The sequence below is a fragment of the Coturnix japonica genome, chromosome 3 (assembly GCF_001577835.2).
Source record: "Coturnix japonica isolate 7356 chromosome 3, Coturnix japonica 2.1, whole genome shotgun sequence".
NCBI classification, from domain to species: domain Eukaryota; kingdom Metazoa; phylum Chordata; class Aves; order Galliformes; family Phasianidae; genus Coturnix; species Coturnix japonica.
Genome location: NC_029518.1, coordinates 74,126,584 through 74,153,656, shown reverse-complemented (window position 1 = coordinate 74,153,656; position 27,073 = coordinate 74,126,584). Strand labels below are relative to the sequence as shown.

At 37.4% G+C, this 27,073-nt stretch overlaps 1 long non-coding RNA gene across 2 annotated transcripts; it reads left to right on the top strand.

Annotated features, from left to right (window-relative positions):
• The first annotated feature begins 336 nt into the window (after nucleotides 1–336).
• Nucleotides 337–25,942, top strand: LOC107312039. Of its 2 annotated transcripts, none has more exons than XR_004306798.1 (3): nucleotides 337–459; nucleotides 10,717–10,828; nucleotides 25,749–25,942. It is a non-coding gene; the product is annotated as an uncharacterized LOC107312039 (long non-coding RNA). The 2 variants fall into 2 exon arrangements; XR_004306799.1 differs by lacking the exon at nucleotides 25,749–25,942 and adding an exon at nucleotides 11,633–14,101.
• Nucleotides 25,943–27,073: the final 1,131 nt, after the last annotated feature.

Below are 27,073 nucleotides of genomic sequence, written 5' to 3'. Positions count from 1 at the left end.
GGGCAGCCTGGTCTAGTATTACATGTGGAGGTTGGTGGCCCTGCCTGTGGGGGGAGAAGGGGCTGGAAATTCATGATCCTTGAGGTCTCTTCCCATCTGCCATTCTGTGATTCTGTAAGAAAAAAGTTCTCTAAAGGTTTGATTGAAATGCTAATGGAGTCATTGAGAGGTTTTCCATTCATTCCAGTGAATTTTAGATCAGACTGCAAGTTAATCTGTTTTTAAAAATAAAATAGAAGTAACCTTGGAAGCAAGTACAAACACACAAATATTTAGAAAAGGGTACATCCCAAGCATTAACCTTCAAATAAAACTTCAAACAAGCAACAGATTTAGAATCTTGAACAACTTTAGGGAATAAATTCCAAAGATTATCACCAGTCTAACAGACTGCTTTCTACTCTCCACTTATGCCTCTTCAGGTCATTAGATCTTTGAGCAAATAGCGCTGATGAAGAGGTAAGCACTCTTATCATTTGATATCAAACATTTACTTTAGCCTTAGTTATCACCTTTCCTTTTTTCTTCTTTATGGTAACATTGCACTTATAGCCAAGCTGTTTTGGCTATAAGCAGAAAATAGTTCTGTAATAAAAATTTTCTTATGACCTCTTTGAAAAGTTATTTTTACTAATATTGCAAAACTTTTATATAGAGTGTATAAATTCATTAAAATCTTGACTCAGACATATTTTATGGGCAGGAAAATGTTAGTCCTTTCAAGTAAGAATAGAATCACAGTACAGGAAAAAGCATTATTCTACATACGCAGCCATTCACATATGAAAAGAGGAAGAAATATTGCAGATATCCAGTTTATGAAATCATAAAATATATGACTACATTATAAAAAAAGTTAACGAAAAATAATTGTCAAAGTTTCATCTTTGTCCAGCATAGAAGAAGAACCAGTTTGTGTAAAATTGTTATAATAACTGGATTTAAGGTTGAAAATTAGACCTCTTTTAAAGAGAAATTCTGGTTTTGAATTAATAGATTTCCAGGGACAATTTCAGACATGGTGGAAGAGAATTCAGCCTTCCTGGAAAAGCTTAGGTTGAAGGGACCTTAAGGATCATCTGATTCCAACAGCTTTGTTGAAATCAGCAATTGTAATTGGGGCAGGAACATTTCATCCTTGCCTCAGATTAGTATTCATATTTAACTTTTATATAAAAAAATAATAACACTTTCTGTTTTGGAGGAAGAGTTACATTTTATTATTTTAATTAATTCACAGTTTTATTTTTTTTAAACTACCCTTATTTTGAATTAAAGACCTATAGAGTTAATGTGGGAAAATAATGCAGTATAAGCTTCTATAAAATACACTTACTTAGTCAAATAACTTATTCAGCTGTACTGAAATCAATGTAGTATTTTGGCAACAATTAGTTGTTGCTCTATAAACAAACTTGCATTTTAAAGGACCTTTACCCTCTTGCTGGAGAGCAGTTATACTACTGGCAGTTTTCCTTATGTGCTTGTATGATGATATGCAGCAGAGGAGTTATACTGCTGACTCAGAAAATGTTGTGGCAAAAGGTTCCTGAGAAAAGGCATATGTCAAATGGCAGGAGAAGACACCATTGACATGAATAGCCAAAATAGTTTGTTGCACTCTGAGGCTACTGAAAGCTCTTTCCATTGGTGCTGGAAATTTACTAATAAGCTTTTTTCCCCCCATAATATTTCTCATGTTATGTTTGGATTTCCTTCTTTCCCACCTGCTACTCCTTCACTTTTACTGAAAACAGCAAAACTTAATACCCATAAACTTACTGAGATGTGGATGCAAAATCTCCTTGAGCTCCCATGTCCATAGATTCTAATGACAGAAGGATGCAACATCGAATTAAATTGAAGAATTAATTATAATTTGGGTGTAGGTATGTAACTAGCATTCTCTTGTCTTTAACTGACTCATACCTCTACGTTTAATCTGAGGAATTAAGTGGAAAGGTACCAAGTGGCAATGGACCTTTGCTGTCCTGTTTGGAAAATTAAAATCAGCTTGGCCATAATTTTTTTTATACTACTTTGCCAGATTCCAGATGGCTCTGAGTTGGTGTTAAAATTATATATAAATTTTGACAAAATAACCTATATTTCCAACTGGCTTCTGCTTCAGTTTTTTTCTTTGATATAATACCAAGCAGCAGCATTATAAATTGTTAAAACAATGTCATCTTTTTTGTCAGAATACGAACTACATTGTTTCAGTTTCAACTAAAAAGTCTTTTTTTAATGGCATACCAAATACACTGCTGTGAAAAACTGACTTAGAGTATTGACAGGAAAGTCTGTCATGACAACACACATCTTGATTGTGTTATGAGGGAAACATATTCTGAAATACTTGATTTATTTTTTTTTTCAACTTGAAATTATTTAGTCTGTTGTCATAAGTTTTAGTGCTTTTTGAGAAGAAAATCTGCGTATTGAAGTCTCAGTCTCAAAAGCATTCTTCCAAAAGTTGTAAAAGTGAAGCTGAATGAGAAATAAATTACTGAAACCCATCTAGGAGCCTGAGTTATACTGTCTGTTTCTTGGCACTGTGTCTCTGTTCATGCTGGAGTGTGTCATTCTTTCTGTAAGAAAGCGTAAAAAGCCTGACAGGGTGATGTCAGCACAGACAAGGTGGCTCCTGGCAGCAGATATTAAATAATAGCTGGGCGTAAATGCTGTGAAATGCATTTGGCTGACTGATGGAAATCTGTACTGTGTGACCTCTCGTTGTAAGTGTGTTAGCCTCAGCCAGCAGAGTCCCTGGCACAGGGATGTGAGCACGAGCTTGGAAATATGTACTTACTTCAGGCAGAAGCACAGAGAGACAGCTCCTCACCTACTGCTGGCTCCTCATTGTTCTTCTCTGGCAGGAAACACCCCCTTAATCGGTGAACTTTTTCCTCTGGAAGGAGGAAAGTGAATTAAAGTAGGGGTTCCCAAAGTTTTGTTTCTACTTGATAGCTGGGAAGGTCACAATAAAAGTCAGCTGCTGTTCAACACCTGAAGGTTTCCCTGTTCTCTCTCTTTTCTGTTCCAAGTCCCATGGAGCTGTACAATAAGCCAGATAACCAGTCCTTTTGTTCTCCTGCTGCTGAAGCAAAGGCAGTAGTTACTATGTGGAATGGATTAGCAATGCCAATGTAGCAGACCTTACTGAAGACTCTTGGGGTTAATGTAAAGGCATAGAATGAGGTTTGGGCCTGGAATAGGCATTCAGTAGTCCAGAGTCTGCCAGGAGTGTCACCATCAACCATTCACCCAGGCCCTTCCATGGGGATTGCAGGCACTTTTGGGAGTCTCTGAGCAAAAAGGGATCAACCTTACACGCTCAGCCTGGACTACTGTGCTGTCACTTCCTTACTTGTTAAAGAATACACCTCTGTGCTTGTACAACAAATAAAACAGTGTTCTGTAAGACCAGGAAGCAAAACCCCACATATAAAGCAATAGACGGTCTATACTGCTGTTCCAACATCTGGATCTGACTTATGATTTTGCTATTCATAAGTCCTTCCATGTATAGTTTAAACTTTTCCCTGGACAGACTTCTGTAAGAACTGGCTCAATTTCCATTGGTTGCTGAAGCAGGAATTCCCAACTGATTCGTTTCCTCCTGAAAACCAACTGTTGATTCACATTTCAAGTTCTTTGCATTACCCTAATTACATTTGTTGCACCTTGGAATTACTCAAAAACAATATTTTTCAATTGTTTAAAAAGAAGAGCTAGTTAAAGTCTTTCCCCCTGTTTGGGATCATGTAGAATCTCTGATAATGTGTGTGCTTTTTCTGAAGAGCTCCTATTTGTACTGATGATGATAGCTAACTACCCTATAACGCAAGATGCTCCCTCAAATCAAAGCAGCCACTTCACAAAATTGAACAAATCCTTATGGAGAAGGAAACGTTTTTAATGCAGAAGGCTACATACAAATGAGCTTGGGGACTGCTAAAGTCTTCTACTTCCCTACACTCATCCAAACAACTCCTGCTGCTGCTGTTCCCAATTAATTCATTCTCTCAAATGTCTTCCCTTTCCCCTTTCTCTGGCTAGCTTGGCCTGTGAAATTGTGTGTGATATCCTGCCCAGGAGGGATAAATATGGGAGAAGAAGCAGAGCGAAGCAGCCAACAAGGAGATGCAAGTACCCTGGCAGGAGCAGTACGTGCAGGACTTACTTATAAGCCAGCCAGTGGTTAGGAGATGTAAATATTCGGACTGGCACCAGCTGGGAAGCACATAGTGTAAAGGCACATGTTGTCTAATCCCTGGTGAGCAGTGGGGGATGTTCTGTGGGCCAGACCTGGCCTGCAGGCTGTCTGAAATGCAGGCCTCACAATCTAAGCCAGAGAATTAATTTTCCTTCTTGTAGAATAATGAAAAAGTGACCTTAATGTCCTGAGATATTTTGGAATATGAGATACTATTGCTCAGTTAGTTACTTGGATTGGTAATGCTCCCTTATGTGAATTTTCCAGAGAGTGGCATTCATCACGTCAGCAAGCCATGACTTTCCAGCCCTTTTCCCCTCTCTTCATTCAGCTCTACAGTGCTATTTATTCAGTTAGCATTTCCAGTTCCTGTGATCTCACCTGGAATTACAGCCTCTGCCCCATGGGTTTCATTTTGTACTACAATAATTTTTACTTTAACTAAGGGTGGCATTTTAGAAAAAGATAGTGGCAAATTTTCCAATTAAAACATATACATTGTCTTACCATATAAAGAATACCTCTAGGTTTCCTCAGAAAGTTTGTTTTAACCAGTGCTCCTATGTTACAACCTGCCCAAACCCCCAGCTCTATTAATTATTTAAGGTTGTCAGTCATGTAGTAGTTACCTGTTAATCATTGATATTCTTCACTGACATCAGCATGACGAGATTTTCTACAATTCTCCTCTAGAAAGCTGTTCAGCCAATAAAAAATGTATTCTTGAAAATTAACTCAGATCTTATACTAAAGCCCTCAGTCACAACCACTGGTCTTTTTCAACAGAAATAGGCAATTCCATTTAAAACACCCAAACATTTTTATTTATTTATTTTTTTTAAACTTTAAATTTCTGTTGAAATAAATTCCTGTGTATTCTGTATAAGTTACCTCTGATTTTATGCTTTCTATTTGGGTTGGCTTCTTTAAGTTGCTGCTTAGTCTTACTATTTTCCATGTGATCACATATAGGGATCCTGTGGGCCCAGCTTCCTCTGTGCTGATCTGATATTCTCCCGCCAGCAGACCAGTGCGCTTTCCTTTGCTGTCTGGTCTGATTGCTGAATGTTACATGCTTGTGATTTTTTTTAGTATTGCAACAATTCTTTGACCTGTGCTAGCAATGAGGTAGTTTTGTTCCAGGCTAGCCTGTGCTGTCACGTCCCACACTCAGAGATTTCTGTGGCTGGATGCCTGAGATGACTTTATACATCTCTACAGACTTTTCCGACTTCTCATTTCTCTATGGGTATTTTGGTACAAGAGAAAACATACAAGGAAATTCTACGTAGCTTCATTCTATTCTCAGATTGTCACGTCTAGCACTTAATGACCGTTCTTTCCTAAACAGAGCATTTTCCCTGGACATTATGATCAAGGAGAGCAAAATAAATGCTTGATGGTTAATGGCGCAGCCTTTTGAGACTGTCTACATTTGCACTGTCCACACAGAACAAGGAAACACAATCATTATGCTATGGGATTTAAAAGTTACCAAGCTTATTAATTTGGTGGAGTAGAGAAGGAAAAGCTAGAGGAAATAGTCTTGAACTTCTCCAAGAAAGTCAATCTCAAACTACAAAAAGAACTTGATGAATTTCCTGGGGAGCTGATAAGCTCATATTAATACATATATTTGGACAAAAATACAACAGTTAACGCACTTCTGACTTCTGGCAACAGAAGTGTGGGGCTGGCTGGAGTCAATGTCATTTCTCTGTATCTGTGTTCAAGAAAAGAACACAAAAGAATCTGATTTTTTGTTGTTAAACTGGCAGAACATAAGCTCACATTTCCAGAGTTCTAGAAAGCCAGACATTCTATTTTTTCTTAACTGAAAAATATTAAAACAAGGCAGCTTGAACTCTGCTTTAGACCCAGGAGTGTAAATCTGGAATAAGTTCACTGATTTTGATGAGGATACTTTGGATTTGCACTGGTGACTGAGAATAGAACTTGGCTCTGTTCCTTATCCTTCTGCTGGTAGTGAAAAACATGATCCTAATACAGATGTGGAAGTGATCACAGGGGTATTTTCATACTGCTTCTACACTTAACTTTAAATGTAGATTTTAAGACTGTGTGTTAATGTCCATCTTGCAGAAGAGTACCTGAGTGGTACTTGAGTACTTGAGTACTTGAGTGGCCTGATAAAGAAGATCTGTAAGCAAAGTAGCAATGAAATACTTGCTTGGCTCAGAGAACTTTCCCATGTGGTTGTCCTGCATGAGAAAATATTCAGAAAATATTGTCAGTTTTGGAGTATAATGTACAGAATACTTTGATATTAATTAAACAAAAAAGGCTATGTGTAGTTGGAAGAACTGAAAAAACACAAATCGTTTTTATTGTATCTCCAAACTCTTAGCTAGTAGGTAGGACATTACAGATTCTGACACTCCCAGCTTTTGAACAGCAGCATTTCCTTTCTAGCCCAAATTTGTTTTATTACAGGCAACCAGTCTGTCATGTTCACATAAAGCTGCATAAGTATCATGTGTTATTTTGACAAGATCTCCTATAATGTGCCTTAGAATTCTTTTAGTCATTAAACTAGAACCAGTTCTAGCCTCCAAAGTTTTTTTCTTCGTTTCAAGCAGTATTCTATATCTTGTTACGACTGTCCAGTTGTTTACTTGCTAGAGGGTAAAGAGTTCCTCAGCAGCACTTTTTGGCATGACAGATCCACAGACAGTGTGTTTTAAAGTGCTACACAGATGGGAAGATTCTAACAGGCATCAAAGCCACTAGATTTGTATTGCGTTCGGATTGTCTGGTAATCATTGAGAGGGAGTGGATACTTCTGTGACCTGGCTAATTTAAATGAAAAACACAGAGTATTAAAAACAAATGGGAAGATGGAAAAGAAAGTTGCAGTAGAATGTTCAAAGGAGTTTTCAATGTCATGGACATTCATTGGCATTTGAGTGCCCAGTTGCCTCAGGCTGCATTAGAAGTCTCATTATGAGAGCTGGAAAAAACAAAAACTCAGCATCTCCAAACTGACAAAAAAGATGAGAGTCACAGACTAAACAGATCATGATTTAGGGGAGTACTGTGCTTCTGCCTCTGACTTTAGCTGAGAAAACATATTTGTATGCTTTTTTTTTTTTTTTTTTTTTTTTTTTTTCTAGAGAAAGAGAAGAATCAACAGAGAGGTCATAAAAGAGCATATTTAACAACTTACTCACTTTGATAATCTCTGTCCTTAGCTGCAAGCTGTTGCTGGTGTCCTTAAAATCTCTTAATATCTTAATTAAACAATTCCTTAACTGCTATTAAATAATATTTTTTAGGGTTTAAAGAATTGATATGTATGAAATAAACAAAACAATTTTGCTGATGAACATTCATGAATCACAAATTCTCTCTGGCTTTTCTCTGAACTGTTTGAAACCAAATGATTATGTTCCAGTCCATTAATGCACTTACCATTTATGTAATAATTCAGGAATATGAATGGCTTTGTAAAATCAATGAAACCACTTACAAAATTAAAATAACTAGGAAGTGCCTGAAGTGCATTTTAGACCACTTTCATACAATCATGGATTCACAGAATCACAAAGTTGAAAAGGGTTTACAAGATCATCTAGTCCAACCGTCCTCCCATTACTGTAGCTACAGCAAACCACTATACCATATCTCGTAGCTCCTCACCCAGATGCCTCTTGAACACTGCCAGGGATGGTGACTACTCCACCTCCCTGGGCAGGCCATTCCAGTGCCTGACCACTCTGACAGAAAAAGTTCCTTCTTATGTCTAGTCTAAACCTCTTCTGATACAACTTGCAGTCCTGATTGTTGCTTGGGAGAAGAGGCCAAGCCCCTCCTCATCACAACCTCCCTTCAGGAAGTTATAGAGAGCAATAAGGTCTCCCCTGAGCCTCCTCTTCTCCAGGCTAAACATCCCAGCTCCCTCAGCTGCTCCTCATAAGACTTGTGCTCCAGACCCCTCACCAGTTTCTCTGCCCTTCTCTGGACGCATTCCAGGGCCTCAGTGTCTTTCTTGTGGTGAAGAGCCCAAAACTGAACACAGTACTTGAGATGAGACCGCACTAAATCTGAGTACAGGAGGATGATTACATCTCTGCTCCTGCTGGACACACTATTTCTGATACAGGCCAGGATGCCGTTGGCATTTCTGGCCACCTGGGCACACTGTCAGCTCATGTTCACCCAAGCATTGACCAACCCCCCCAGGTCACTTTCCTCTTCACAGTCATCCAGCCACTCAGCCCCAAGCCTATAGCACTGCATGGAGTTACTGTGGCCAAAGTGCAGGACCCGGCCTCATCCCATTCACCTCAGCTCAGTGATTCAGCCTATCCAGATCCCTCTGAAGGACCTCCCTAACCTCCAGCAGATTGACACCACCTCCCAACTTGGTGTCACCTGCAAACTTACTGAGGGTACACTCAATCCCCTCATCTAGGTCACCAATGAAGATACTAAACCAGATGGACCCCAGCACCAACCCCTGGGGGGCACCACTTGTAATGGGTCACCAGCTGGACTTAACTACATTAACCACTACCCATTGGGCACGGCCTTCTAGCCAGTTCCTTACCCAAAGGAGGGTATACATGTCCAGGCTATGGACAGCCAGTTTCCCCAGGAAAATACCATGAGTGACAGTATCAAAGGCTTTGCTGAAGTCTAGGTAGACTTTTTCTCATCTACCACTTTACACTGCACCAACAAGATCATCAGTTTTTTGTTTGTTTTTTTCTTTCAACCTTTATTTTCCATTGCTCTCCCAACACACAAGAAATTAGGTTAACCCAGCAGAAAGAGTCTAACTTCAGTAATGTTTGCTTCTTTTAAAGCAGAGAACCATGCTTGGGTTACATAAAAGCAGTTCCTCAGAACTGAATGAAAAGAGAACGAACAGCAGAATTAACAGGGCTTTTATTGATGCAATTTGAAGCCTTTTTAAGGATGTCTTCTTTCTTATCAAGAGTATGTTCAGTCACACAGATGGCACATCTGGTTTATATGATATTTCTTGAAAGTTATTTATGTGAAAGTCCATTAGTAGTCTGGATTCAGTTTATATTGTGAGGGCTTTCCCACATGTGATTGTTGGACAAGCTGAATGCCTACACAACCATCAGCACAGAACAATTATATTAGAATACATACTGCAAGATCAAAGTGTGACATGGATGAAACCATAAAATCAAACAATGTCAACATACCTGTGTAATCTCTTTGCCTTTCATTTGCTCTATTCATAGCTGAAAAAGATCCACAGACTATATCCAAACACTGTCCAGATATTGCCACTTTGTTTTTATTTTCTCTACATTCTTGAAGGAGACATTAAGATCTTTTTACCAGTGGTTGCAATATTGTGCTGATGCTAGAGCATAAATGTTGCTGGAGTTCGCAGAGCTCCTGTCAAATTTCCTTGATACTTCTATAATAGCGAAAAAGACTGACTGATTTATTGACCACATGTCTTTGCTGAAGATAAGATTTTATCATTGCCGTGCTTATTGACAACTGTATGACTGCATCTTAATAAACTGAGATAATGCAATGATGAGAGAGACTTAGGTCAAAAAAAGAAAACTAAATTCCAGTTTTCCTCGGTAACCTTCAAACCCAAATACTGTTCTTTGTGTTCTGACTGTAGCTCAAGTAATACTACTGTTTTCTTTGGATGTGTGTTCAGTTAATGTTTTTCTATTGGTATATATAATAAACACTATCTAGGAATGTAGCTGATGGAGTTATTAGTAGTGCTTCTTGAAGTACAAGTCGTAGTATGCCAATGTTCAGTTAAAGATAATTAGGATCAGAATATAATTACCAGCAAAAATCATCACAAATATTAACTAATCATTCATCAGAATGAGGAACAATGTCTTAGAAAAGAAAGGACATATATTTTTCTTGCATCTAGTCTTCTCCAAAATACTTCAATTATATTCTTCAGTTCTGAAAGCATAAAATGAAATACATTAAGGGTAGGATAAATACCTTATTTCATTTTCAGGGGCTCTATTGCTACATAATACCATTGGCAAGTTAGTCTTAAGGAGAAAAGCACAAATGATACAAAATCCCTTTGCATAGGAAATGACATCCAAGAAGAGGAGACTGAGTTTAGACATGGCAAACCCACCTCTATTTTGCCAGCTACTTTTAATTTTAAATGATTTATAACAGTCTTAGTATGAGGCATATTGGAAATTCAGCACTGAGACAGAAGTAATATTAAAATAGCTGCAAAAAGCAAATAATTTACTTCTAATTTCTGTTTGTTTTTGTTTGTTTATTTGTAATAAAAACTGAATCTACAGGATTATGCAAATGGATGCCCACTAATAAACCTTTAAGTTCATATCTGCTGCTGTAGAAAAGGTTATGTCAGTTCTGAGTTGATACAGTTTTTATGGCATCTCAGGCACATGGCAGGAGTGCTTTTAATATTTTGTTGATGTAAAGAATTCTTAATGTGAAAGTCCAAATTTATTATCTTTTTATAGTGCATGGCTGATTTCAATCAGAATGCTGAAATTCATGGACTGGCATGCGATGCTCTGAATATCCTGGGAGCATGGAAAAAAGCTTTATGACCAAATCTTTGTCCTTTTACGGGTAAGTCTTTCAGGCTCAGTTCTACCATTGCATCAGCAAAGATTAGCCTAACACGGTCAGAAAAGTATAGTAAGAGTATTCTCCTTCTTCATTTTCTTCTCCTCTTTACTTGTCCAATTGTAGCCCTTTTGCTGCATCTCTCTTTTCCTCTTGTCTCTCTCCTAGATATTCAAGAAGGGTCAAAGAACAGAAACAAATCTTGCAATGGGTTCAGCTAAGAGGGCTAGGTGGACTTTTAACCTCTCCATGCTCATTTATTTTTGTTTTTACTTGGTAAATCCCTCACAGTAGGAGCTGTCTCCTCCCCAAGTTTGTACAAGACACGACCCTGGAGGGAGTCTTTGGAAATGGCTGCCATCTAAAATAATAAGTGCTGAGTTTGATCCAGAATGGCAAGTTTGCAGATCTTGTGCTGTATATCCTGTTTCCAAACTTACTGTAGTTAAAGTGAAAGGGAAAATCTTTCAATCTCTTCCTTATACAATGGAACAAACATTTCTCCATTTCTATTAGAACTAGTAGGCAAATTTCACAAGCTATCAAGGTACAACGAAACAAAACTAAACAATGCTACAACTCCAGTCTTCAGCTCTATTTCTATCTCGATTTTGGCAGCCCTCTAATTGATGGATAGTCTGAATATTTTTCTGACATCTAACATATTCCTGAAGGTTTTTAGGTCAGCACAGAAATGCCCTAACAACTCTTTTCAGTTTAATTTCAGTATACTCATATATAAAAGTTTTTACATTATATAGACCAATAAAACTATCAAAATGTAACTCATATGTTCTTCCCTTTCAGGCTTTCTGACTACTACATTGCTTTCATCACTACTATTCCCACTTATTACAAGCCATGCCACTCAAGCACAGGTAACCTGTAAGAAAAGCTACCCAAGGGTTTACCATGGTAAATGGTGTGGTAGTGTGAGCTACAAATGTTTGCTTGCCAGAGAAGCTGAAGTATCTCCCATAGATTGCAGGCAGCTGAAGGGGAAATTTGCAAGTGTAGCTGCTTATATGGTGTGAGACAGCCAAAGATGCGAGTTCACAAATCAGTCACTGTCCATGGTGCGGCCTAGGATCTCCTGGTCTATGTTCTCCAGTCCTTCTACAAGCCATGCCTTTTCTTTCCAGCTTGATCTCTCACCTCTTACTTTGCTCCCTCTTCTAGCTGCTATTCTGTTGATTTGGATGAAATCAGCAGGGTTTATGACTGTCTCCTATGAGCTCAGAGAAAGAGTCTTGCTGATGCGAATAATTCTCTTTAAGCTTCCTAATTACTGCTAATATTTGCTTTGTTTTGTAACAGCTCCTAGTCAGAGTTTACATGAGGAGACTGCTAATGATGCTGCACACCATGAGGAGTTCATGTGCATGCTCTCCTGCTGTGTCAAATTTTTACTTCATTCTCAGTAAACAGATCTTGTCTGGGACAAGTGTGGCCTGAAAGATGACACGTAGTGCACTGATACTCATCTGGGTTTGAGGAAAATGCATAACCAGTTGAAGCCATTCCCTATCTGTGGCTGTTGATGGTATCAGATTCCCCTCACACACCATCTCCTTTGTGTGAGCAGCCAAATCCAAACTTCTTCAAGGTACAGGCCAGATCACGGCTGTGTTGCTTTAATTTCCTATCCAGCATTTAGTTCCCCTCATTTTCCTCGTGGATTGTTCCAACCTGCCAGTCCAAACATGTGATCCATTGTGCAGCCAGCTGGCTGGAGTACAGTCAGAACCTGGTCAATATTTGGAAAGAAGTACAGCATGCTGCCTGACTTCATCTGAAATAATGGAATATCCAGAAATACAACATGAGTTTTGAAGAAGTTGCTCAGCTAGTCTTTTACCAGATTGGTTAACAGTGCCCCTAGCCTATGTGTCAACATAGTACTTCTAAAGGAGAAAATTCAAGGTAATGCTTAAATCCTGGTCCTTTTCTCTACACTGCTGTCTCAGGTATCTTTCCAGAGGTAAGCTAATGGCCTCTCCCTAATCAATTTCTTAACAGAAGAAGAAAAATAATATAAAAAGACATTTATTTCTAAACATCAGGAGGCACTTTACAAATGGTGGAGAATTAGGATGTTGAGAGGCTGTGGAACTTCCTCCTCAGAGATCAGAAGCCACTTGGATGTGTTCCTGGGACCTCTTCTCTGGGTGTCCTTGATGGAGCAGGAGTTGGGGCAGGTGGACTCAGAGATCCCTGCCAACCTTAGCTGTTCAGTCATTCTGTGGAAAGGTGGGAACAGAAGGTGCTACACTGAAGTATTAGCAGGATAATGTGTAATTCTGCAAATATACTTCTGCGTGTATTTTACAAGGCTTATGTCCTTGATTGCCCTTTGCATTTCTGTCTGACCTTCTGAGCTCCACTGCAAAGAAACCAGAATGGCAGGTTGTATGGATAAATGCCTTCTATAGCTTGAACAGTTTGGGCAACAACAGTCTTGTGCTACAAGATGAAACACAAGGGAAAAAACAAACAAACAAAAAAAAAAACATTCTGGTGAAGAAATGAATGTTCTGTCACTTTTCTTTCTGATTTCCTTAAATTTGTTTAAGAATTTGCAGAAGTGCATTTCTATTCTACTTTGGATGATATTATGAAAATACAATAAAATACTAAGAAGCTCAGAAGAATGTTGAACACAACACTAGATTAACAACATAAGAACATTCTACTGATTTCTGTAGAAATGTTAATATTCTATCTAACTCAACCCATAAAACTAGTGATGAACAGAATATTTATCATGCACATTAGACATGCAGAGATTCTACAGTGTGGATAATAATGAAAATAACTCTTAGGACGTGAAGTACTCTGGGCAACATGTAATAAAGTACAGTGCAATCTGCCAGCTATATCTGGCATGAATATGCATCTCACATGTTGTCCCACTGATATTTATGAACGTGTCCCTGTGCTGCACTGGGCCCTGGAGGTCAAGGGTTTAGGATTTTCTTACATAGCAAACCACGTTACTTTAACAGGATTGGGTTTGCAGTACAAAATCATAGGTAGTTACATCCTAACATCCAGAATGTGCATTTCAAAAAGATTTTACTTCCAAGTAAGTCTGCCTTTATGGCCATTGGACCATAGAGAACATATTGGTTTCATCTAAAAGGACTTCAGATTATGTCCTTATACCACCTCACAGTTTAAGCCCAAGCATTTGGACATGACCAAAGGCCGGCACAGCAGTAGGCTACTGTAAATTCATGAGACAGCTCAGAAACATTATATTCCACCACAGGATATGCCAGGTTGATTCCTAGGAGGGCTTCTCTCTCCTATGCCTGAATATTGTGGCAACCATTAATACGTTTAGAAAAAAAAAAAAAAAAAAGGAAAAGAAAAGAAAAGAAAAGAAAAGAAAAGAAAAGTAAAAAGAAGTAGTTCACGTGACTTTACATGATAAACAACAGGATATTATAAATGTTTTTGTGTAGGTATCCTGGGACAGAAAATACCTGGGCTAGACTATAGTTTAATTAATTCTATTTATTTAATTATATTTAATTAATTCTATGTTATAAATTTGCTCTTGTAGTTAAATTTAAATTCTGCTACCCTTGCAAACTCAAAACTCTGACTCCATTATCTTTATAGATAGGAGCCTGCCAAAAGACTGGAATAGCAAAAAGAAGGAGAAACATTCAAATAAGACTGAGGGCTGTATGGGTCACTGTATGGTTTTAGCCTGAGTACTTCTTGACCTGAACTTATGAACTAAAAATAGCAGGACACTGAGGCTGCCATATAGGAGCACCAGTGAACCTGTATGGCAGTTATTGCCTTCTTTTCTAGTCCTGATTTTCTGCTTTCCATGCCACAGTCACTTCCCTTACCTACTAACTAGCTTCTGACAAATCAGTATTAATCAGCCCACTTATGAAATATGAAATTTGTTGATGATTTTTTAAATAATTGAATAAGATTCTTGCTCTGCTCTTGCTGACTTCAATGCAAGGGTTTTATCCCCTGAATCTTGAAAAATACAGTGACTTAGGCATTACTTGCTTCCCTAAAGGCAAACAGGTTGTGCTATTCAATTACCTCATCACTTTTATATTAATGAGTGGGATTTATTTACTAATAATAATGAATACAGTAAATGATGCTGTCACACAGCTGAGAAGCATAGTAAAAAATCAAAGCGGGATGAAATGTCTGTCAGAAAAAACATTTACTTTAATTCATGACTCAGGCCTAATTCTTGCCAGGATGTTTTTATAATCAATACTAAGAAAATAAAATTTCAGTGATAAAATCATCTCTTACCAATGAGTATCTAATACACACATGCAAGTAGTTAGGTTATCTGACTATTCTGCTATCTGTAACCCACTTCAGCTTAATCATTCACTATAATATCCAAAGCCATCTTTGAAGTCTGATCTGAAACATATAATCCTTTGCACAGTGTCTCAGATTTTCCTCCCCCCTTTAAATTCAATTAATAGAAAACCAAATAATTCTATCATTCCCATGGTTAATGCACACTTTTGTTTGAAACCTATGTATAAGAAATCCGTCATCGATTCTTTGCTGATATGCATCTGAGTTGCTTGAGGTAATGTTTCACGATTACAGCAATGAAGAAATATTAAAAAAGAAAAGTTTTTGGTCAAGAGACATCAATTCATTGAAAGCATATTGTTTCTCAGGACTGAACTTGAGATGAAATGAAAAGAAATGAAAGCAACAAGATTTTGTTTTAATTCCTAATTTAATAAACATTTATTTTGCAGTATCAAACTGGACCTCAGTTGTTTCCTGTACTTCTAGTGACCATTGGCTGAGAAATATCTTTATATGCATAAAAAATGTAGAGTTTAGTGAAAAAAAATATTAAAATGAGAGGGGAAGGAAAGGGAAGGTGAGGGGAAGGAAAGGGGAGGTAAGGGAAGCGGAGGGCAGGGGTGGGAAAGGAAGAAAAAAAGAGTGAAGCTATTTGCTGTAATTCCAGAAGTGTCTAAAAAGTTCACAAATAATGTGTGCATGTGTGTGTGTGTTCTTCTGCACATTGGTCCTAAATCCTTCTCTTTTTGTGAAAAACCATCTCTCCAACCTTCTATCCAAATTTCAGATTTTCAGTTTCTAGTAACCACTTTCCATTATTGACGATGGAAACAAAGTTGCAGTCATATTTTTACAGCAACTGGAAATTAGAGGTTTCACAGGTCTACCTTGTGTAAATTTGTAGCCATCTTATTAATCAGTTAAGCAATAAAGCCTAGATGAATTGGGTCATGAAAAAACATAGCTTCTGAAAAAATATGGTTGAAATCCGTCAGTTGATATATCTTGGCATGAAATTCATGAATGTTTAAATTGCAACTAAAGCAGGATCTGTAACCTGCTGGAGATTGCTGCTGGGATGCCATGTGAAAGACAGAACCTTAGACCTAATTAGAAAGTGAGCAGAGACTTGGATATGCAAGTGGCACTCGGTAGAGTTACATATCTATGTTTCTTTAATAGATTTTGAAAACTGGATGTCATCTTTTGTGAAAGGCAGTACCATAAACCTCTTTAAGTTTGTTGCAATGGTTGATATCTTACAAATATGTGTATCAAACTAGGGGAATAGATCACATTAGAAGGTACAGTGTTGCATTTTTATTTGATAAAATTTTCCAAGAAGTATAGTTTCATGCAAAGTAAGCACACGAGCATACATATTCCCACCAGTATATTACTTAATGAACTACCAAGCCTACAGGAGCAACAGAAAAAAAAAAAAAAAAAAAGGTTTTGATTATCAGCCTAAGCTCACACAATCATTTGCATGTGAGTATAGGCCATAGAACTGGGATGAACTTTATGACTGACAAGCTCCTTCTTTTCCACACAGTGTTAATCTCATTAAGCCAAACAAATGTTTGTAAAAATAACACTATTGTTGGAATAAATTAGTAAATGTGGTATGTTTTTCAGTTTCTAAAAGTGTAGAGATGAGTGTGAAATTTAAAACATACTTTGAAATTATGATATTCAGTGTTCCTCCATTGTTCTTTTATCTTGTAATTTATAACCTCAGTGCTGATGTGCATTTGAAGCACTGACAGTTATCCATGCAGTCTGATATGGGAGCTATTTAATTCCCTGTACTCACTAAAGATGTTAAAAACCTTTATGTGTGACTTGACTTAACATCAGTGTAAACTGAGAGCAGCATCTTGGCCTGCCAGCATATATTTCAGAGGTATCATATTAAATCCAATGATGAGCAAAGGCCTTTCTAGGTGAAATGCAGAAGTAATCATGTTAAAACCCAAGGCAAAAAGGAAAGCAAATTGCTTAAAAGATAGTACTGGAAAACCATTGTGGTTCCTGTACTTTTCCTGTCTATGAATTCAAGTAAATGATTCAGAACATTTATTCACCTATTCTCCTTCTTTATCTATTGCTATCATTTTTAGAAGAAATTGTTTCACACCACTGAAGAACTTAGATATTGTATTGTATATATATTTATATTCTTCCTGTCACCCTCCCCCCCAGTAAAACTTTTTTCACATAATGGTCTACTTGATCATGACATGTTCTGTCATAACTCAAACTGCTGTCTAGTTTTGCTATGATTTGTCTTATACAGATGTGATATTTTCTTGGAAGCTTAGCTTTATAGATTAAGCTAATTGTTGTAACTGATAGGAAAATCATGGGGAAAAATGTAATTGTAGGCTTTTTAAAAATGAGAAAAAAAACAATAGTCCTTCAGACTCGACAGGAAACTTCATTGAAAGTCTTTGTCCCAAGAGCAATAATAGCCAAAAAAATCACCCTTATTATAGAAGGAACATATTCAGTCATGTGGTAGCAATAAACCAATATTTTTAAATGTATGTAACAATTTGCATGCTTATATGAACTGCATCTAATAGCTTATCATTCCACTGACTTCCAGTTCAAAGCTTCTTTGCTAAATTTCATTGAGCTACAGAGATCTTCCTTCCTTCCTGTGCCTTGGCTCATTCATTACCTTACATACGTGCTGAGTTGGCTGCCTTAACCCTTATATTTGAGGATAAGCACATTTTTTGTTGCTCACTTTTCTAGCAAACACTACAGATGCTAAGGAAATGGCCTCAAGTTGCAACAGGATAGATTGAGATTGGATATTAGGAAAAATTTCTTCTCTGAAAGAGTGGACAGGCGCTGTAATGGGCTGCCCAGTCCCCATTCCTGGAGATTTAAAAAATGTGTAGATGTAGTACTAAGGAACACAGTTTAGGGGGCAACACTGTTGATAAGTGGACAGTTGAACTAGATGATTTTGGATGTCTTTTCCAACCATTATGATTCAATGAACAACCTTGGAATCTAGCTGCTCTCCAGGAAATAGTATTTTTCAGTTGTCTTGAGACATTTCTCTGTTTATCACAGCCTGGGATCTTATTGTTTATAGTCTTCCATACTTCTGATGTAAGCATGTTGAGAACATGGTACTCAGTGTTCTCAGGGTATTTTGTGTGCAGACTGTAAGTTTTAAAATTAAAATTGAGTTTGTATTTCTGTTTTTAAAAGACTGTGGGCATACTGGATGTGTGCTCATACACGTTACATCTCTGGAAGTGTTTAAGATCAAGGCATTATGATTTAGTTCTTTTCCTTTTTTGTGCAGGAAGCCATCCTCCAGCTGAATACCAGTTTCTTTTTTGTCTGTTATGCTTTCAAACTCATACGCAATATCAGTAGTAATACCTAAGACAGGATCTGATAAAAATGTTCCAGAATATGGATCTTGCACATCATGCTATAAATTTACCAATACATTCCTTAATGAAAGACTTTGGAAGTACCTATGTCTCAGAAGAGTATGAAGGATTCTTGTAAGAAATTATTCTTTTATACCATTGACTCTAAGCTTTTTGAAGGACACAGATGTACAAGTCCAAGCAAGTCCTGGTCAAGGGTTAAGAAATCCTTTGTTTGAGGGACACAGATGGACAAGGAGAGGGGTAATGAGAGAGGATAAGCAGATGAATGGCTGGGAGGGAGTATTTTGTGTAGGCTTATCTCAAGGAAGATGGCCACCTCAGGGGATGCTGCACATGACTCTTACCCAAGCACCCAGGGATGTCACAGAGGCAGGAAAAAAGGAGGATAAAAGAGGGATTGGCAACTGTGATGTTAAGTTTTCTGATGTCAGGTTCTTCACAATGGGATGCCTGCATGCTGAAGTTAGGGTTTCTGTCATCAGATTCCCCACGATATGATTCCTGTATGCTGAAGAAGAACATGAAGGTGTCTGCCATCAGATCCCTCACTACAGAAGTCCTGCTTGCTGATGGACTTTCTTGGGTCTGCTACCAGAGTTCTTCTGCCTCCCTTCTGGACTTACCATGTGCCTTCCTCCTGCTACCTGCTTGTGGCCCAAGGCTGGCCATGCTGCTGCTGCTTTCCCAACCTGTGCTTTTGCCTTGGACCATTGGAACGTGTTGCAGTGGGACTGCTGCTGGACTCCTGTGATTGTTTTATAATGTTCCTATCCTAGCAAAGTGTAATTTAGCTATCTGTGTTTGAAATAACAGCTGAGACAGGTAACCTGGCTTTTAAATTATATGAACAATAAGAGCTTGTGGCTTCAAGCCTGGGGAGGGTAGATTTAGGTTAGATATAAGGAAAAAAATCTTTTACAGTGAGGGTGGTGAGGCACTGGAACAGGTTACCTAGTGATGTGGTTGATGCCCCATCCCTAGAGACTTTCAAGGTGAGGATGGATAAGGCCCTGGGGAATCTGATGTAGCTGTGGTGTCCCTGTTCATTGCAAGGGAGCTGGACTGGGTGGCCCTCAGAGGTCCCTTCCAAATCTAAGGATTCTAAGATTCCATGACACTTTGTAGGAACTGAACTCGAGTCTACTAACTTAACTTGTAAAACCTCTGTAATGTTGACTTGGCTGCTGTCTTAGCCAAGGTGTGTTAGGAAGATCTGTTTGGTTTTTCTTTTCTGATTTTGTTAAACAGTATGAACATATCCTGCATCTGGAGATTAGCAATTGGTGAGACAGAGAGGAAGAACTAAGGAACAAGAGAAAGGACTGTAAATCCTGAGAGCACAAGTTTGTGTCACTATATATGTAGTTATGGAAATAATAGAACTATTCAGGTAATGTCTCCATCTACAGATGGAGTATTTTGAAATTAGAATTTTCTGACTCTCTTATTATTGACATCACTAGACCAATGCTCTGGAAAGAAAAAAGTATTTTATATAATTTTCTGGGGAGGTAAGAAGTGAAGCATTAATTTCCAGTAGAGGAAAAAGAAAAAAATAAAAATCAGACTTTGGAGACAGGTCTAAGACTTTAAAGAACTAACTCATGATTTTTGAGTTTTGAGAGTTGCTGGGATTGTGTTAGTTACCTTAAACACATTTCAATCATTTTTTCTCTCTTCTGTGGTAGAATAAGCAGGGATGTTTGCAAGAATCCTGGATAGTGAAGAACTTAATGAGCCATTTCTTCATATTTCAAAGGGAATCTGATGGAGAAAACCCGATGGTCACCAAAAACAGCTGAAATAATGTTGCTGTGCTGATATTCTCCTGTTAGTATCACGCTTTTCCTTTATGTGCTTCTTTTTGATGTTGAGAAACAAACTTTTTGAGCACAGGCCATATGAGGAGCAGTTGAGGGAGCTGGGATTGTTCAGCCTGGAGAAGGCTCAGGGGAGACCTTATTGCTCTCTATAACTTCCTGAAGGGAGGTTGTAGTGAGCTGGGGTTTGGCCTCTTCTCTCGTGTAATCAGTGATAGAACTAGAGGGAATGGTTTCAAGCTGCAGCAGGGGATATTCAGGCTAGACTTTAGGAAGTATTACTTCTTGGAAGGGGTGGTCAAGCACTGGAATGCACTGCCCAGGGAGGTGGAGGAGTCGCCGATCATGGGGGTGTTCAAGAAACGTTTGGATGTTGTTTTGAGGGATATGATTTAGATGGGAAGTATTAGTGATGGTTGGACTGGATGATCTTCTAGGTCTTTTCCAACCTCGATAATTCTGTGATTCTGTAATGTTTGTAACATTTTTTATAAGTGAAAAAAGAGCAATAATACATACAATTTAAATTATCCATAAATTTCTCAACAAGGTTGATCAGGACAGATTAGACTGTGCTAGGAATCACTTGCCAGAATTTTATTCTTTTCTTCTTTGTAGGTTATCAGTATATTTCTATTTGCCTATCTGCTGGTTACTTGTGAGACATTCACTGTCAGTTTAAATCTTGTTTTTGGTGTGCAGTCATATATCTGTATCTGATACTCCTTCAGTTGATTCAGCAAAATCTGAAGACTTGTAGAGTTGGATAAAATGAGCTCTGTTCTCCTTCTAATATTAGCACCTGTCAATTCAAAATGACTATGATTGAGAAAGCAGCTGTTTGCATCATCCTGAATAGATACTGAACTATATGGCCCAGCAAAAGACGTCATCTGCAGTTCTGGTACTATACATAATACAATACTGAATTAGTATTATTTTGGAAAAATCTTTCCTGAGTGCAGAAAGAGTCAAACTTACTGGTGCTTAACTTGTTCTGTAGAAACATTAAGCTATGTTACCAGTAGCAAAAATGTCAATAAATGCATTACAGAGTGAGTAGAGGGCATAAAGCAGAAAACAAGGCTCTACCAATGAAGATAAAATGTTCATCCTTTTGAGTTCAGTGGCAGAAAACTGTACTGATGTAAAGATATCACTGGTAATGAAGGGATCAAAGCAGTAGACTGATTGAAATAGCAGAATAACTCATTTTATTTTATTTTTTCCAACTCCCATAAAACTTCCAGAAGGTTAATGATGAAGTGCAGACTTTGTATATGGAAGACTCAAGTCTAGACATGCATGTTACTATGGAGATATAGATGACTTTTTTTTTTTGTGAACAATGAAGACTATTTTCTAAGGTGTTTCAAAATTTATCATTGAATGGAATGAAGCTCTCATCCTTCTTACATTAATTCCTTTTGTGGTATTTCCTGAACAGGAAGAGTAAGTGTTTCAACTTCCATCTGGATGAAGTTCTGAAATACATCAAAGATACTTACCAGAACATGATGTAGATAGGTTTAATGGAAAAGAAGTTTCATAATCATGCAAACATTCTCTGTTACAGTAAAAGATTCACAGTCTAATATACTTTATTGTAAAATTTCCATCTGATTTACTGAGGCTTACTCTATGCAGATATTAAAACACTGACTGTGAGTGACTGTGGATGCTTACATTGGTGGACATACATAAATCCCCTGCATTGAAACATGCATTAGAAGATATTTCTGGAGCTGATATTAATGTAAAAATGTACTCTGGACTCTTTCCATTTCCAATTCTTGTGTAGAAAAATAGCATGAAGAAAATAAAAACTATTAGTTTTAGATCTTCCTAAAATAAACTTGGTACGAGTCTTCCCTCCCTCTTTTGGAACTCCTAGTAACCTCTCTAAGAGGAAGCTAAAAACAGTAATCACTAAAAACTTACTCTTTCTAGGGCTTGTGATAACATATGATATCCTGTACACTTATTACAAATTTTTCACACACTGAAACAGTAAAAGCCCTAAAATTTACTTTCAAAAAAGACTATGTGTGTCCTCACAGCATTTCTTTATTATGGTCTAATTATAATTTCAGTACAGGATGCTGCTCATTCTTGTTAATCACTGAATGTAAACAGATGATGTGGGACACCTCCTTTCCTCCAGTCAGCATGTTAGAATTAAAGACATTCTCAAAGGGAAGGCATGGCTACCAGCAGGTCCAGTAAATCCAGCATGCAATAATGGAAGTATTAGGTTGTCTCATATTGCCATCAAAAATATTTTCTTAGCTTGCTTTTCCAGCTGGCTAAGACTCTTTGCCTTAGCTCTGTTGAAATAAAATTCATTTTGACCCTGAAAGCATTAAAGAATTCCTGGCCTTTTTGTTATTACAAATGGTTGCTTTTTAGAGGAAAAACAGTGCAAAGAAGAGACATCACAGAAATGTTATCTTAACTGGTAGACCATGGGAAATTCAGGTTTGGGTGAAACTTTAACCTTTTGCTGTCAGTACAAGGTGGGAGCATTTTAATTCTACTGATTTCTGTTACTTTCCGATTTGTTTAAATAGCCTCTGTGATCTATGTAAACTCTGCCTGGACAATGTGTGCTGTGTTTCCTATTTCATGAAGTTTGTTATTAACACTGGATGTATTAAAGCAGTTTCTGCTACTGGGGAAAAATAATATAGCACCAAAATACCAAAAGCCTGATTTCAAAATTTAGATGAAGATTGCTCCCTAGGAACAAAATATATCACCAGTCTCTATTCTAGCTCTAAACTTTTCTTCCACTTCTTGTTCTTTAAAATAAACGCACAATAGCTTTCCAAATCCTAAGCCTTAAACCCTACATGTGCTGTGTTCCTTCTGGTGAGGATGACCAAACAGAAATCATGTCAGAGATGCAGTCCTGTTGCTTTTCTGCAGGTCAGGGAATGAGCAAGGACTGCAGCCAGGAGGACCTGTGCAGTGGATCAGAAAGATCCAGCAGAACAAAAAGCAGGGGCAGAGTCAAAGCCATAGTCTTGATTGGAACAGAGGCTGTTAAATGACCTAGTGGCTGAATTTGGTGATGGAAAGTATTTTCTGACTTCACTGAGAAAATTTGTCTCACTACCACTAGAAACAACTGATAAAATCAGAAATAGCTTAAGGCTTTAAATCATCAGACTATTTACCAAAACATCCAAGTCCATTCCTATTCAGTGAAGTGTGTGAGTGTTTTAGTGTTTTGTGTATATTATTCCTCTATTCATATTAGCCATGAGAGAAGTAGGCCTGGATGTTAATACAAGAGGGAAGCACACTTCAAATTTTGTGTGCAAACATTGTGAAAGCAGAATACATGACACCTTCATGCAGATACAAAGATGAATGAAGTAACTGCATCTGGTGAGACCCCCTTGCCAGTAAGGAACTACTCCTGAGAGCAGAACTGAAGCTGTCTGCAGTTTGTATGACTTTGTCTCCTAATATGGAAGAACTACAGACATATGCATGGTTGATACTGCAATACAACTCCTATGTCTACTTCAGGTGTAAGAAATTTAAAAGTTGTTGTTAGGCAGCACTTCCAAAACTGTGCCTTTTGGAATATAATCTTTGGGGAAAAAAAAAAAAAAACAGCAAACAAAAATAACTTTTAAAATATTTCAGTGGAATCTCTCTGAATAACTAACTGCAGCTTGTGCTTTGTAAGCCTGTAATTCTCCTCTTTAATGTTATCCTTATTACATTTTTCTGCACATATATTTTCCTTCTGTGTACCACAGCTGACCTACCATACCATTTCAGCTTGAGATTCTTCCTGGAGCTCAGGTGAGGGACCAGCTGACAGACCACAACCCCTCACTGCTTTTCCATGAAGGGAGACGTGATGTAGTATGTGTGGGTCAAGGGTTATCCAAAGGGGCTTCAGGGCCTTGGGACAATGACTAAAGGAACTGAATGCACAGACCATCTTTTCTTCTCTGTCTTCACAGAGAAGACAGAGAAGAGAGACACAGAAACAAACCAAAGCATCAGATCTTTAAATACCTGGCTTCATGGTTGGGCCATCATCAGAACTTTTATTTTTATTCTTATTTTTTTAAAATTGGCCTACATGGTACTGAGATTTGCCTTTCTCAAAGGGGGAGAAGAGTCCTTGGGGAAAAGCTAGCAGGGCTTGTTGGAAGAGCTTTATCCTAGGTGTGAAGGGGGATGAGGGATAGTGAGCCTTTCCATGATAAAATTTGGGAAGACATAACTGCATTATAAAAATGTACTATATTAATATACTATACACTGTGCTTTTTCATTGCCTACTTTTAAGGCCTTCCAGCTAGCTAACTGTCTATTTCCTCCACAGATATTTTGTTTGTTTTTGCATATAAATATATAATCATTGTATGATCATGGATCTCAACTTATGGTTAACAAGCATTATTTTGTCATATTATTTTGTGTTATCTGAGAAAGCAATTCTACTTGTGATAAATTCTAATGTGTGAAACATCAAAAGATCAGCAGTTAGCAAAAAGGCAAATATATGCAATTTCTCTTCCATAGCTCTGTGTGTCCACATTTGTATGGTGATAAAAATAGTAATTTTAGCACGCTATTCAGGATTAAATATTTGGTATCATAAATACCAATGAATTTACAGTTTTTTCTGGTACTAGATTTGGAAAACATAACAGGCATGTGACTGTTCTGAGTATTGGACTCCCTCTGCCAATGAAAGTGAAACAAAAAGTTCCTAGAAACTCTCAGTTTTTTTAAAAGTACACTTTTATAAGAAACTTAATAGTAAAATAATGAAAAAAAGACTTAATGTTGCAGGAAAAAATACTATATATATATATTTTTTTTTTCTCAAGGCAGTCATTCATTTAGAAAAAGACTATTAATTTGAAATCTAGAGAGGAATTTCAAGGATAATGATCATGCCTGATTCTGTCTGGAACTTCATCTCATACCATATACATTTTTCTTGAAATGTCTGGAGTACCATTTTTGTTAGGAAGACTTAAATACTCCAATAAACAATATTCTGAGTAAACAACATCCTAATTTATAAACATCCACCATCCAAGGAACCTTTCCAATTCTTATTTAAGAGTACATTTCTTAAAGATAATAAGCTACAGGGAGACAGCCCTGTTTATCATAAAGTATTTTTGCCTTTTTTACCAATCATGTTGCAATTTCATGCTGGGTATATTTTGCAGTATGTACATATTTGTGTGTGTATTTAGGGGCAGGGTAGGGGGAATGAAGACAGAAGAAACAAAGTGAGCTTGGTGTTCTTTCCACTGAAAGAAGTCTAATTACTTACCTAGTTGTCAGACTATTCTTTCTAATTTTGCTTTACAGATCAGCTGACGTCAGTGGAAATTCCAGGTGCAGAATGAATACAGAACACAGCCTGTTGTCATTTTGGAAAGTAACAAAATATAACATGGGCATTTGTGAAGGGTTTCTAGATGCAAAGGTTGCAAAACACATCATACCATCATACTTGGTAAGAGTTCACAAGAGTTAGGAGTTTCTCAAACTAGTAAACAGAATTCAAGGCAAAATAGTTTGTGTATTTCTAAGATTATAAAAGCATCAGCTATATATCTTTCCCTTGCAAATGGCAGCCAAGAATCATGAGATGAAAGATGTGTGTTAGCCCTGCTGCTCACGTCACCAGGTTACTTTTCTATGAGGATATATTCATCATTTTGTTTACAAGGAGATTTAAAAAAAAAAAAAAAAAAAAAAAGGAGAAAATGAATGGGCATGGCAGATTTTAAATAATGATTAAAATTATTAAATTATTTTAAAAAAAGATGTTATTGATTTAATTGTACTTCTCTGATTGCTATGCCAGTTAATATGTTTATGCCTGGAACACACTTAAAAAATGAAAAAAACTGGAATAGGGGAGGGAAATCATTTATATATGTCTTTTTCCAGACAAACTTAATCCAAAATCCAGAATGGAGGCAAATTTTCTTCTTGCTTTGACCCTGACTGTAAATACACGTATGCTGATTTCTTGGAAGTTCTTTGCAGTTGTCTTCTACATAGCAGAGGAGTGATTTATGAAAAAATAACCAATACTGAACTTCAGTTTTTTGACTTGTTTCCCTTTCTGTATCTACGCTTTACTGTTTTGACGTCGACTGGATCTTTCAGGAACTTTCGAGCTTTCCAGTGATTTTTCTGTGAAAAAGTGATCTCTAAACTTCAGCATCTCTTTGTTTTGTAAATCATTGCAAAGTCTATTTTGTAGTCTGCTCTACATCCACCTCTGGTGTTTTTTTTCCCCACAGGGAGTGTCTTCTTCATGGTTCCAGCTGAGGTCAAATGGCACCTGTAACCTGAAACAAGAGAAAGTATAAAATATTAACCCTTTGGGGAAAAGAAGTAAACTACTCATGTCAATGAATAAGAATACCTGTCAAAGACAGGGTACCACAAGTTAATAGACATCTAAGTGTTCTGGTTTGACATGTTTCAATAATTTATGCCAGTTTTTTGTGTTCCAGATCCCTTGTGAATTTTAAAATACTCAGTTCTTAGTTTTCTGCAGACAACTCTTTTGTCTTCAGAGTATCCATTGTCGGAGAGCTGTTGTCTCAGCCAAATTTAGTGGGTTCTGCAACTGCACTCAGCTAAGTTACTTTGTTGTCTTCTTAAACTGCTTGTCA